This window comes from Pollicipes pollicipes, unplaced genomic scaffold (assembly GCF_011947565.3).
Source record: "Pollicipes pollicipes isolate AB1234 unplaced genomic scaffold, Ppol_2.1 Scaffold_6950;HRSCAF=8241_pilon_pilon_pilon, whole genome shotgun sequence".
NCBI classification, from domain to species: Eukaryota; Metazoa; Arthropoda; class Thecostraca; order Pollicipedomorpha; family Pollicipedidae; genus Pollicipes; species Pollicipes pollicipes.
In genome coordinates this window covers 416493-426950 of record NW_023596968.1, presented here as the reverse complement: position 1 = coordinate 426950, position 10458 = coordinate 416493, and positions in this window count along the sequence as shown.

Here is a 10458-nt window from a genome sequence, read left to right as displayed (position 1 = left end):
GCGAGGAAGAGTCGCCAACTAAAAAAGTCACCTGGCCTCTTGCCAAATGTCATTAAAGCGAAGAAAGACCCAGCATTCCTGGCAAGGTTAAGGAGATGGTATAGCTGTTTTACGAGTCGGACCAGGTCAGCCGGATGTAAAGGACGACTGTGTTACGGCCCGACAGCTCAATGGAGCCAAGAGAAGAGTGCTCAGAGAATTTGCGACAAGTGTATGACATTTGCAAGCGGGAATCAAACAACCTGTCTATCGGTTTCCCCAAATGTGTTGCACTTCGTCCGAGGCACTGCGTCTTGGCCGGCAGCAGTGGCACGCGCTCGGCATGCGTGTACACACATCATCAAAATCCAATGCTGCTCATATCCGCTTCCGGCCTTCCTGATTTGAAACACTCTGACCCCCTTGTTTCACGCTGCATTTGATACGGAAACTTCGACCGCATGATGGTGTGTGTGTGTGTGTGTGTGGTGTGTGTGTGTGTGTGTGTGTGTGTGTGTGGTGTGTGGTGTGGTGTGTGTGTGTGGGTGATGTGTGTGGGTGTGTGTGTGTGTGTGTGTGTTGTGTGTGTGTGTGTGTTGTGTGTGTGTGTGTGTGTGTGTGTGGTGTGTGGTGTGTGTGTGGTGTGTGGTGTGTGTGTGTGGTGTGTGTGTGTGTTTGTGTAGGAGAGAGAGAGAGCGAGAGAAGAGAGAGCAGAGAGAGGAGAGAGAGAGAGAGAGAGAGAGAGCGAGAGAGAGAGAGAAGAGAGAGAGAGAGAGAAGAGAGAGAGAAGAGGAGAGAGTAGAGAGAGAGCGAGAGAGAGAGAGGAAGATAGAGAGAGGAGAGAGAGAGAGAGAGAGAGAGAGAGAGAGAAGAGCGAGAGAGAGAGAGAAAGAGAGAGAGAGAGAGCCTTGCCCTGGTGAGGAAAGCGTAATTAACTTTTAAGTCATATCCCTTCGGACAAGTCAGAGGAGAGCGAAGAGCATGGTAGATCCCGTGATGATATGTATGGTGAAATTCGGTAGAAACTGAGTAAGCACGGATCGCTGTGTATTAGTGCCAGTCATCGGAAGAAAGGAAGACAGCATGATATCTTTTAGCCACCGAATCACAAAATTGACCACATATCACTTTTAGCTGATAGTCAAGGTCAGTACTTTGCCCACGCAAGGGCAAGGACCAAGGGACCAAGTGGACCAAGTGGTTGCCCAGGGTGACATCTCTGAATGCTGTTCATTCGTAGTGCACGACGCGGCCCAAGGCTTCCACTGGCACTCCCCTCAGTGCGCTGTGAACCCATTCGTAGCATACTGGCGGAAGTAAGATGTGCTGTGCCATCAGAGCTACTGTCTCATCTCTGGTGGTACATAGCTTAACACCGCCATAGTTCATGAGTTTTTGACATTACTTTTCCTATACCTTCGTACCTGAGTGCCCAATCTAATAAATGTGTATTTCAAAGACGGCAGTGCCGCACAGTAGAGAAATCGGCACAGCTTCATCAACTCGTGCTACCATGAGGTTGCCCTGAAAGGGGTATTTTTTGTCACGTTACATGGTAAAGGGGTCTGTGACGGCATCACAGGCATGGCTAGGCTTGCCGCAGCACAATAGGGCCTCAGGCTTATCAAAGATGGGTAAATACTGAGGTGGAGGACGTGTTCAAATTTCCTTTTAAAAAATGGGCAGCAAAACCAAGCTTGTCTATGTGTAGCGAACCACCATACGGAGAGCTTTTCAAAAGTTATTACGGTGGAGGGCACTCAGGGCGTCTCAAAGTTCTCACCAGTGACGCCGACGACTCCGAGGGCTCACCATACGTCCACTGACGCAGGACGTGTGGTAGCAGCGGGGCGGTAATCATTATGTGACTGTCAGGGCGCTGAGACCAAATGTGTGGGTGGAAGGGTCAATATATGACATAAGTTGGCTTGCAGGCGAGCGGGTGATATCATTGCTGTGTTAAGTCGTTGCGTTGTATGTGGCAAACCACTCATGATCATATGTGATTCGCTGCGTGTGCAGATCACGTGCCAATGGATGCAGCCGTGTGTGATGATTAGCAAATTTCAATATATATATATATATATATATATATATATATATATATATATATATACGTTAATGAATTGCATAAACTTATGTTTTTTCAACGAATTCTGCGGCATTCGAGCTCGTTTTTTGGTTCAGCAGTCAAATCCAAATGAAATGGGTCCTATATGCCAAGTTTGTAACGAAAATGGCAACTTTCGGAAGAAAAACGTATATTCTTGAACTTGATCTTGTTAGAGAAGTCAAGAAAAAGAGGAAACTCAGTCAAAAAGTCACGTAAGAGTCAGAAGTGCCTGTAAACTTCTGCGTTTCAAACATCGCATTGTGAATGCCAGAATGTACGAGGCTACAGCACCTCAGCTCTTACTCTAATCCTTCTAAAATGGTAGAGCTGAACTCGGGATATAACGCAATCCTATTTTGATACTTTAAGCCATCTAAAAAACATGGGGTGTTTTTTCTGCCCCGCACCTGTCAATTTACCATGGAATGGGCCGATGACCTTTCCAGAGAGAGCTCGAAGTGTTTCACGTCTATCCACTACTCCGGCATGGTCGCACGGATCATGTTGACCCCGCCTTAAGCATTTGCCAGCAGATCTTTCTTCGGCATTCTGTCAAATCCCAAACAAGACCAAACGGGTCAAGTAGATCGCATTTAGAGAAGTGCTAGTAGACGTGTTTTCCCCAGCTTGGTTAACTCGCCGCGCGCGCCCCGGGGATTATACCCGGCACCAACACATCGCATGTCCAGCTCACATCCACTTCGCCATGGAAGCAGAACAGATCTCGCGCGTAAAAATGATCGCGATGCATTGATGTTCCTGCGCCCAGATTCGAATCAGATCCACACATTTAACCCGGTCGAGCAGCGCAGAGCTATTTAATGTGTACCTAATCCATACAGAGCCCAGCCCGCAACGAATTTCCAATCGCTGAGCCGGGAAACTGCGTTCGCTGGCGTCCTCTGCAAATAATCCTTGCATGGGCTGCGTTATTTGATGCTAGTTTGTACATATTAGGAGTGGTGTCCCGAAAATTAATTGGCAGTTTTGAACAGTGCAAAATGCATGGCCCATCCGCAAAACACGGCAACAAATGGTGTCCGCACGGATTTTACCCAAATTCGTCTTAAAGTCAAAGTATGGAGCCATCCCTCGCCAACTAAATGGAAAACTACACCGCTGGTACATAGCTGTTGTCTAAGACGCATGCCACTACTTGAATACATCCACCTGGAGTTAGAATTCACAAAAATTTCCGAGTTCCACACTGAAATGGAAATGTTTTAGCTGATCATGCATGAAGCTGAACAAAATAGGTTGTAGGAAAACGATGTTAGCTGTTAGCATGCCAACTGACTAATAGGTTCATTAGGAAATCATGCAATTGAATGAAATAACACTGAACATACCTTGACAGGCAGAACAAGAATGAATGTGTGATTACAGAGTTAAAATTGAACACAACCAAAACAAAATATTATCTCCGCTGTTGCGCGATTTTTCAGGATTGGCCCTATATCTGCTCCACTGCTCTGGATGTCACCAGAACGTAGCATGGATGGGCGTGTCGCGTGTGTTGTTCGTTTTTGCTGGTGTGTCTGCGGGTCCTGCTATCATCCGCAGCAACTGTTCCAGGGGTCTGCTTGTGTGGACGCGTTTGTCTATATGCGCAAACTTTAATGCATCAGCGCGTTGAGAATTACTCAGCAGCGCAGAGGCAGCGCGTTCAGAGGGAAATCAAGTGTGCCGTTCTCCTTGGGGCTGGATTCGGCCGGCAGGATCATGTCACTCTAGTCCTGCCAAAGGTCAGATGACCTCGTGCCTGTGCGCCGCACGCGTGCTTCAGAGCTGACGGTCATCTGTGGCTTATCAGTATACGAGTTCTGCCGCTTCTTCCGAGATTGATGATGATGGCCGTTCATCAAAAGACAGTGTCAGTAACGTATATTTCTGCAATAATGGGCAAGATACACTACCTATTTAACTTAAACACGGTAAGATTTTCTCGCGCACGTAGATGCTTCAATGGTGCTGCCCATTGGCAGAGTGGTACGTGGGAAAACTGGCCTCAACATGTGTCGCTATTGATTTGACCGACGCAAGGATCACGTGGACGTTAAGACCATCGCTCAAACTCCAATTGGCTGCGAGAGATGTCCCATCAGGTAAAACACGGGTGCCGGATGACGGCTTCTATTGAGATTATGTGGAGCGCAGCAAAGTGAACGGTGCACACACTACAACCCTGTCCAACAGCTACCAGTATGTGGTTCCGGCATAGTAAGAATGATAAGGCCGTCCCCGTGCGTGCGTGAACAACAAGTGCACTTTCAGCCGGTGGCGGAGAAGCGACAGACCAGGAGCCCTTAAGAATCAGCGGGATCAGCTGAGGCTAAGGCGGTCCCACCACGGTTTAGACCATCTTCGGCCTCTCCAGCTAACTCTACAGCGTTCTTTGGTCGGCTTACGGGCCTACAGTGGCCTGGCCTGCCGGAGTCAGCTGATCCCACGTGACCACCGGATCCGGTCCGCCGAGGATGGCTGGGGGAAGCCCCAGCTGGCACCGACAGCTCCACACGGAACCGCCCGGGCACAGGAGGGCACATCAGATGGTGGTCGAGGTTTACAGATGGAGCGTTTACTCGACGGAGCGTCGCCGGCGGCCGGGTCCGCCCGGGAAGGCCGCCGCCGCCAGACCCATCTTGTGCTTGGCTGCCTGCGCGGCCGAGGAGCCGCGGCCCAGGCCGAAGTCCAGCCCGCGCTTGCTGTGGGGAAGGACGCAGGCCAGAATTTCAAGGCTGCCCCCTCGATACGCTATATATGGGGCGTGTGTTGGTTGTTTAGCACATTTCGAGACCATAGGTGTATTTTGGATTTCTCTGGATTTGGCCGTAGAAAAAATAGAGTGACTTCTTACTTGTAAGGTTAACACATAGGTAACGCGTAAAGTTCACATATTTGTGGTTCCCAACGCGACAGGATACGTGACGATGATAAAAAATAGGTGTGCTTTTGAGACTATAACATGATGCCTAATCTGTCACCTTTTTAGGCCAATTCCATTGGCCAATACCAATGGTCATAAAAAGGGTATAAAGCGTAGAGCATTGGTCGCCTGCGACACCATTTATCATGCCCAATTATAACAGAGATAAGCGGTTCACAGAAAATGAGTAATTAAATGACCGCATTTCATCTTTCGCCGGGTAGGTTTGGCAGTCCAGGTAGACTAAATGTCAACGCTCTGCGTAGTGGTATCTTTTCTTGGCCAGACCGCGATGCTCGAACAGCCAGGCGGCAGGCAGCGACATCTATTGGAGCCCTGGTGACCTATTCGCGGTAGGCATGGCCGGCGCCCTGTGCAGGTGGAAGAACGGCACGTGCTTTCTGAAGTATCTGTTTAGTTCTTACTGGGCCAGACCGATCTCCTCGGCGTCGTTGAGCGCGCGCAGCCGATTAACCAGCTTGCTGACGTAGAGGTCGTTCTGCATGTTCTCCACGTCGTCCGACCATGATTTCCTGTACAGTGAAAATTAGCGTCAAACGAGCACTCTGCACAATCATCAAATGATGATAATTTGGCGATTTGCAACCTGATATTCGTCCACGCGCATCATCATATATTTTGGATGGCTTTACGCTAATAGTTCAAATATTTGGAAACTTTTTCTGCTTCTCATGGTAAAACAAAACAAATTATGTCTATTATGGAAAGCCTGGGATGACTCTAACTGTTCTGTTTGTACTCCGTGGAGCACTTTATATAAATTACGGAAAATACGTTAAACGAGTAAACCGAATCATGCCCGCCCTATGACAACCACGGCGCCACACATGATGAGATGTTGCCATGCCATGATGCTGGATAACGAGGCATAAATCACCAACTCATTGACATGTTTGATCATTGCACATACATCTTCGATTAATATTTAATTCTGCATTGCAGAACTCCACAAAAAGCTCCATTCGTAATATGGAACCTTTCTCGCACCACTCAATCCCGATCAGCTGGGGGAAGGTTTTTTGTAGAGGGAGTACAGTCAGGACTAAATACGAATACCATAGACTATCTGCCACCGACCATCTAATATGATATACAATGTTTGAGCTTGCGGGTGGGAAACATGGAACCCCGTCTCCTTTTAGCTGTGCATTTTGTCCGCATTATTTTTCATCGTGCCATTGGTATCCCCCAACCCAGTGAGGGTGGTTCATGTGTGTTTAATTTAGCATGAAGCTATATTTCCTATTTGCGACAAAACTGGTCACATGCGAGGACCGTGCAAATTTTCTATTGCGACAATGGTGTTGCGTATCAGTGAATGCATTACCCGCAGCTCTTAAATGTAGGCCATCATGAGACAGGCCAAGTGAGAGCTGTAGGACCAGACACCGACTTTTATTTGTGTTTGGATGAGCAGCAACACGACACTGTGTTTTTGAACCAACGAGCTATTACTGGCAAGAACACAACCATTTGCTCCGTGGATGAAGTTGTCTTTAATTCCACGGATATGTTGTTGGACTTAAACATATCATTTGTAAAGCTGTACCACCATGAACAAATACATTGAACTGAGCCCTGAGAGGATCATGCCGATATCAGAACAGCTCTTTTCCTTCCAAAATAAATCATAAACTCCAGAGCTCTCCCAGCTTCTTCTCATTCATCACACACGCACGGAGATGCTTACCTCTCGGCGTCCTCCATGTGCGTGCTCGCGTCGCTGAAGGACCAGCAGAAGACGAAGCAGACGATGGCAGCTAGCCAGGTGCAGGCGCTGATAGCAGATACGTGACAAGTCATGAGCCTGAAACGAGGGCAGGTCTGGGTGAGACAAGGATCATGGCTCAGGGTCAGACAAGGATCATGGCTCAGGGTCAGGCCAAGGTCGGGCCAGTGTCAGGCCAAGTCAAGGTCAGGCCAAAGTCGGGCCAGAGATATGGTTGAGTGAGGGTCCGATGGCGAAACATGTCATGTTGGACAGCTATATTTTACGTGCCGTGCGCTGCGTCCGAAGCATACAGCAGAATAATTTCCAGGGTTATGTTGTGACTGGATATGTGTATTTTGATAGAACGAATCAGCTTTAAGGCCACCACGTTGAAGTAAGATTGTCCTTTTGTATGATTTTTTGGTATTTTTTTGTATGATTTGTTTGATATCATTGTATGAGGGTTAGTGAAGCCTTAGCCAACACTCCACCAGCCAAATCTGCGCCGAAGCTGCACCAGCAACCCGCCGGTGGGAGCCGCGCTGGTAGACTGTACCGCAGTACACCACGCCGTCTCCCGGCCGGATGTGAGCGTTCAGTGACCGGCACGTGGGCAACCGTGGCCAGTCTGGGGCAGGCTGGTGGTCACTGAGCCGGGCTGCACTGAACGGAGCTCTGTGCGGGCCTGGTTAAGACCGTCTGGTCACTCAGCAGCAGTCACAGCATTGGCTCGGGGCAGGTTGGCGGTGGCCCTGGTTTGTCTACTGTTAGCAGGACAGGCACTCGATCATGGTCTCCGGATGAAAGGCTCGATCGCAAACCGTGGAAGCTAGGCAACCCACCAGACCAGACCAAAAAGTCTCGATTGCTTCCAGGTTGATATCTGGCCATAGGTTGGTTGACTGATTCGTTCTTAGCTTTCCACTGTCCGAACAGTGTCCAGAAACGTTATTCTATGCATGCGTTTTATCTGTGCAAAATCGCTACTGAAGGCTTCAAACCTCAGTCTTGTGAAAATAAACTGAAAGCTGCTGCTAATGCATGACATTCCAGTTAAAGACTCATGGTGCCCAGCACATCGTTAGAAAGCTTAAATTGCAGTGTAAGCTGTTTGTGAAATGCACTACATCAAATTCAGCTACGTAATAATGTGACATGTAACAGAACAACGTATTCCCAACGAAATTTCTCCCAGAAAAATACAATGGACGACTTTGGTGTCACCCTTCTCACGAAAATTACTGTCACCTGAAAGTGGCAGTGAAAGCTTGATCGCTATTGAGTTGCGCCATAATGAAAGTTATCAATAATTCACCAAGCGGTTACTGACAACTAGCATTGTACACGTTACTAGATGGAAAATGCCCCCTTAGCCTTATGTGTTATAACAAGCATGTCCGTCCACTTATGTCGTTGTATGTACGCACCCTCCGCTGTTAAGTACTTGAAATTTACCTTGAAACGCCCCATAACAATACTGATGGTCAGCAACGTGAGACTCACTCAGTGCTTGTCCCGGGAGGAGATCGCCTCGTGGTCGCCGATGTGCTGCTCCACCGCCGACTGCGATGCTGGTGCCGCCTCTCCGGCACCTTATATTCAATTCCCCACAAGACAGCGGCGACCAGTGGACCAATGGGGCGAGACCGCGCCCTCAGCCAATCAGAAAAGCCCTCGGCCCACGCGAAACCGGACCCGTTCACTAGCCGGATGGTTTCCAAATAGCTGCCGATGAAATTAAAGGAAATGCTTCACATTTTAAAATGTTGACATAAGCATCATGTGTAGTGAAACAAGCTATCTCATAACGGCTGGAATACCTTTTAAGTGGAAAAGACTGCTCTAGACAGCACAATTTTCTGTTAGTGAACATGCTCCTTAAAGTGCCATGGCTTGGTTACGTCATCCTGCCTTGCACAACATTGATTAAGAGCCAGTTGACGGCCGTTATGTCCGGAAATCGCGCTCACGAACGTCGGATTTGAGCGCCTCGACAATTATTGGTATTTCTTTTTGAAAACAATGACAATGACAATGCTTTTCTCGGCCATAATTGTCACACGGTGTATGGAATGGTAGCATTTAAATGAAGTTATCATGACGTTGTGATTGCCTGGGTGTTTTTGAAATACTACACCCGACATGCCTTTCCGATTTTGGCGGGCGTGTAGCTCAGAAAGTAGAGGGGCTTAGGTCTTAAAAAGGATATGATCGTGAACAACATTGAAAAGGCCTTCAATATGGCTGGTCCAGTTCAAAAACCCCGTGTAATGTAGAACACCCTCTAGGCTCAACCAAAAAGTTTTACCAGATGTCTACTAAAGCGTTGGCCTTTAGGTAGATGCGTGGAACAAGCGACTTAGCCCTGCTTTTGATATCGCTTATTGCAATCGCCTCTTGCAGGGCCTCCTCTTAATGCAGCAGCAAAGCTGCAAAGGTCGACCTGGCAGGGTTATATGTGAGAGTATGACACGTTTCTACTATCTGAATTGCGAGAGCAGGTTGAGTCCCGTGTTACGGTCACGACCAAACCCAAAAGTGGCAACATTTCAGTTGTATGGGAACTGACAGCGGATGACAATAATCTCAATGGAATTAAAATGTTTGAGTCAGTGCTAAGAAGTCTAATCCTATACCTTGTTCTGTGACCCCAGTTCTCTTCATCTCCTATGGCTTCTAATGTACAGACTAGCACCATGCCAACTGTGTACATCACGCGCGGGGCCATGTGTTGCGAACATGCTAGGCGCTGTAGCGGAAGGCATGGCTGAGGACCAAAGAAACCATGCACGTGTAAAAAATAACGATATTGATCTGGTTTGGTCGAGAGCCAGCTTGCTTACTGTTATGTTCTCGGTCCGTGCTCTGTCGGTACACGGCTCGGCGGAGCGTCCAGACACGGCAGATCCGGGCTTAGAACTGTATCTCTTCAAATCAGGCGGGGGGGGGGGGGGGCAGCACTAGCGCCGCCACGTGGCCCTTCAGAACATTACACCTCCCCTCTGGGATCACAGGATGCATTGTTGCCAAAAAAAACAAAACAACAACGCACTTCGCAAAAGAAAACGACACGCACAATTGCATCACATCTCCCCTCCCCGGGGCCGGAAAATGCATCCAAAAACATCACCTACAGTGCGACGATCACTCTTGGTAAGTACATGTACCCCGCCGCACTTGCAGTCTCTCTGGCCTCCGCCTATTGCGCTCTCCTCGGCGCAACGGTGCGGTTGCGGTCTGCTGTGATGGGTGTGACGAGTGTGAGCGAGCCTCGCTGTTCGCTGCAGGTCCTGGTGACGCCTGCACAGCTACAGGTGACGTCTGCTCCGCTCCATGTGATGATGCTGTAGTCTCAGGCAGCGATAGGGCCGCTCAGATGACGTCCGAGTTGTTTCAGGTGACGTCTGCGGCGCTCCAGGCTGCTCTGTTGCAGCTTCAGGCGGCGCCGCTCCACATCCAGGGACGCTGGCGCATCAGACGTCGGGTGCGCCACTGCCATAGCGGCAGAACTCGTTGGTTCACACGCTGGTGTAGCCGCTGGCGATTTGATGCCCTCCGAGATCAGCGGACGTAACGGACGCAGGAGCGCCTATTCCGCCCGTATACGCGTCCAGATGGTGCGCGGATCAGGAAGCTGCGGCGCTGCTGGCTGACTCCGCTGATGACACCGGTGCTGTCCCAGAGGCCGATGCGGGGGTCTTGGAGCAG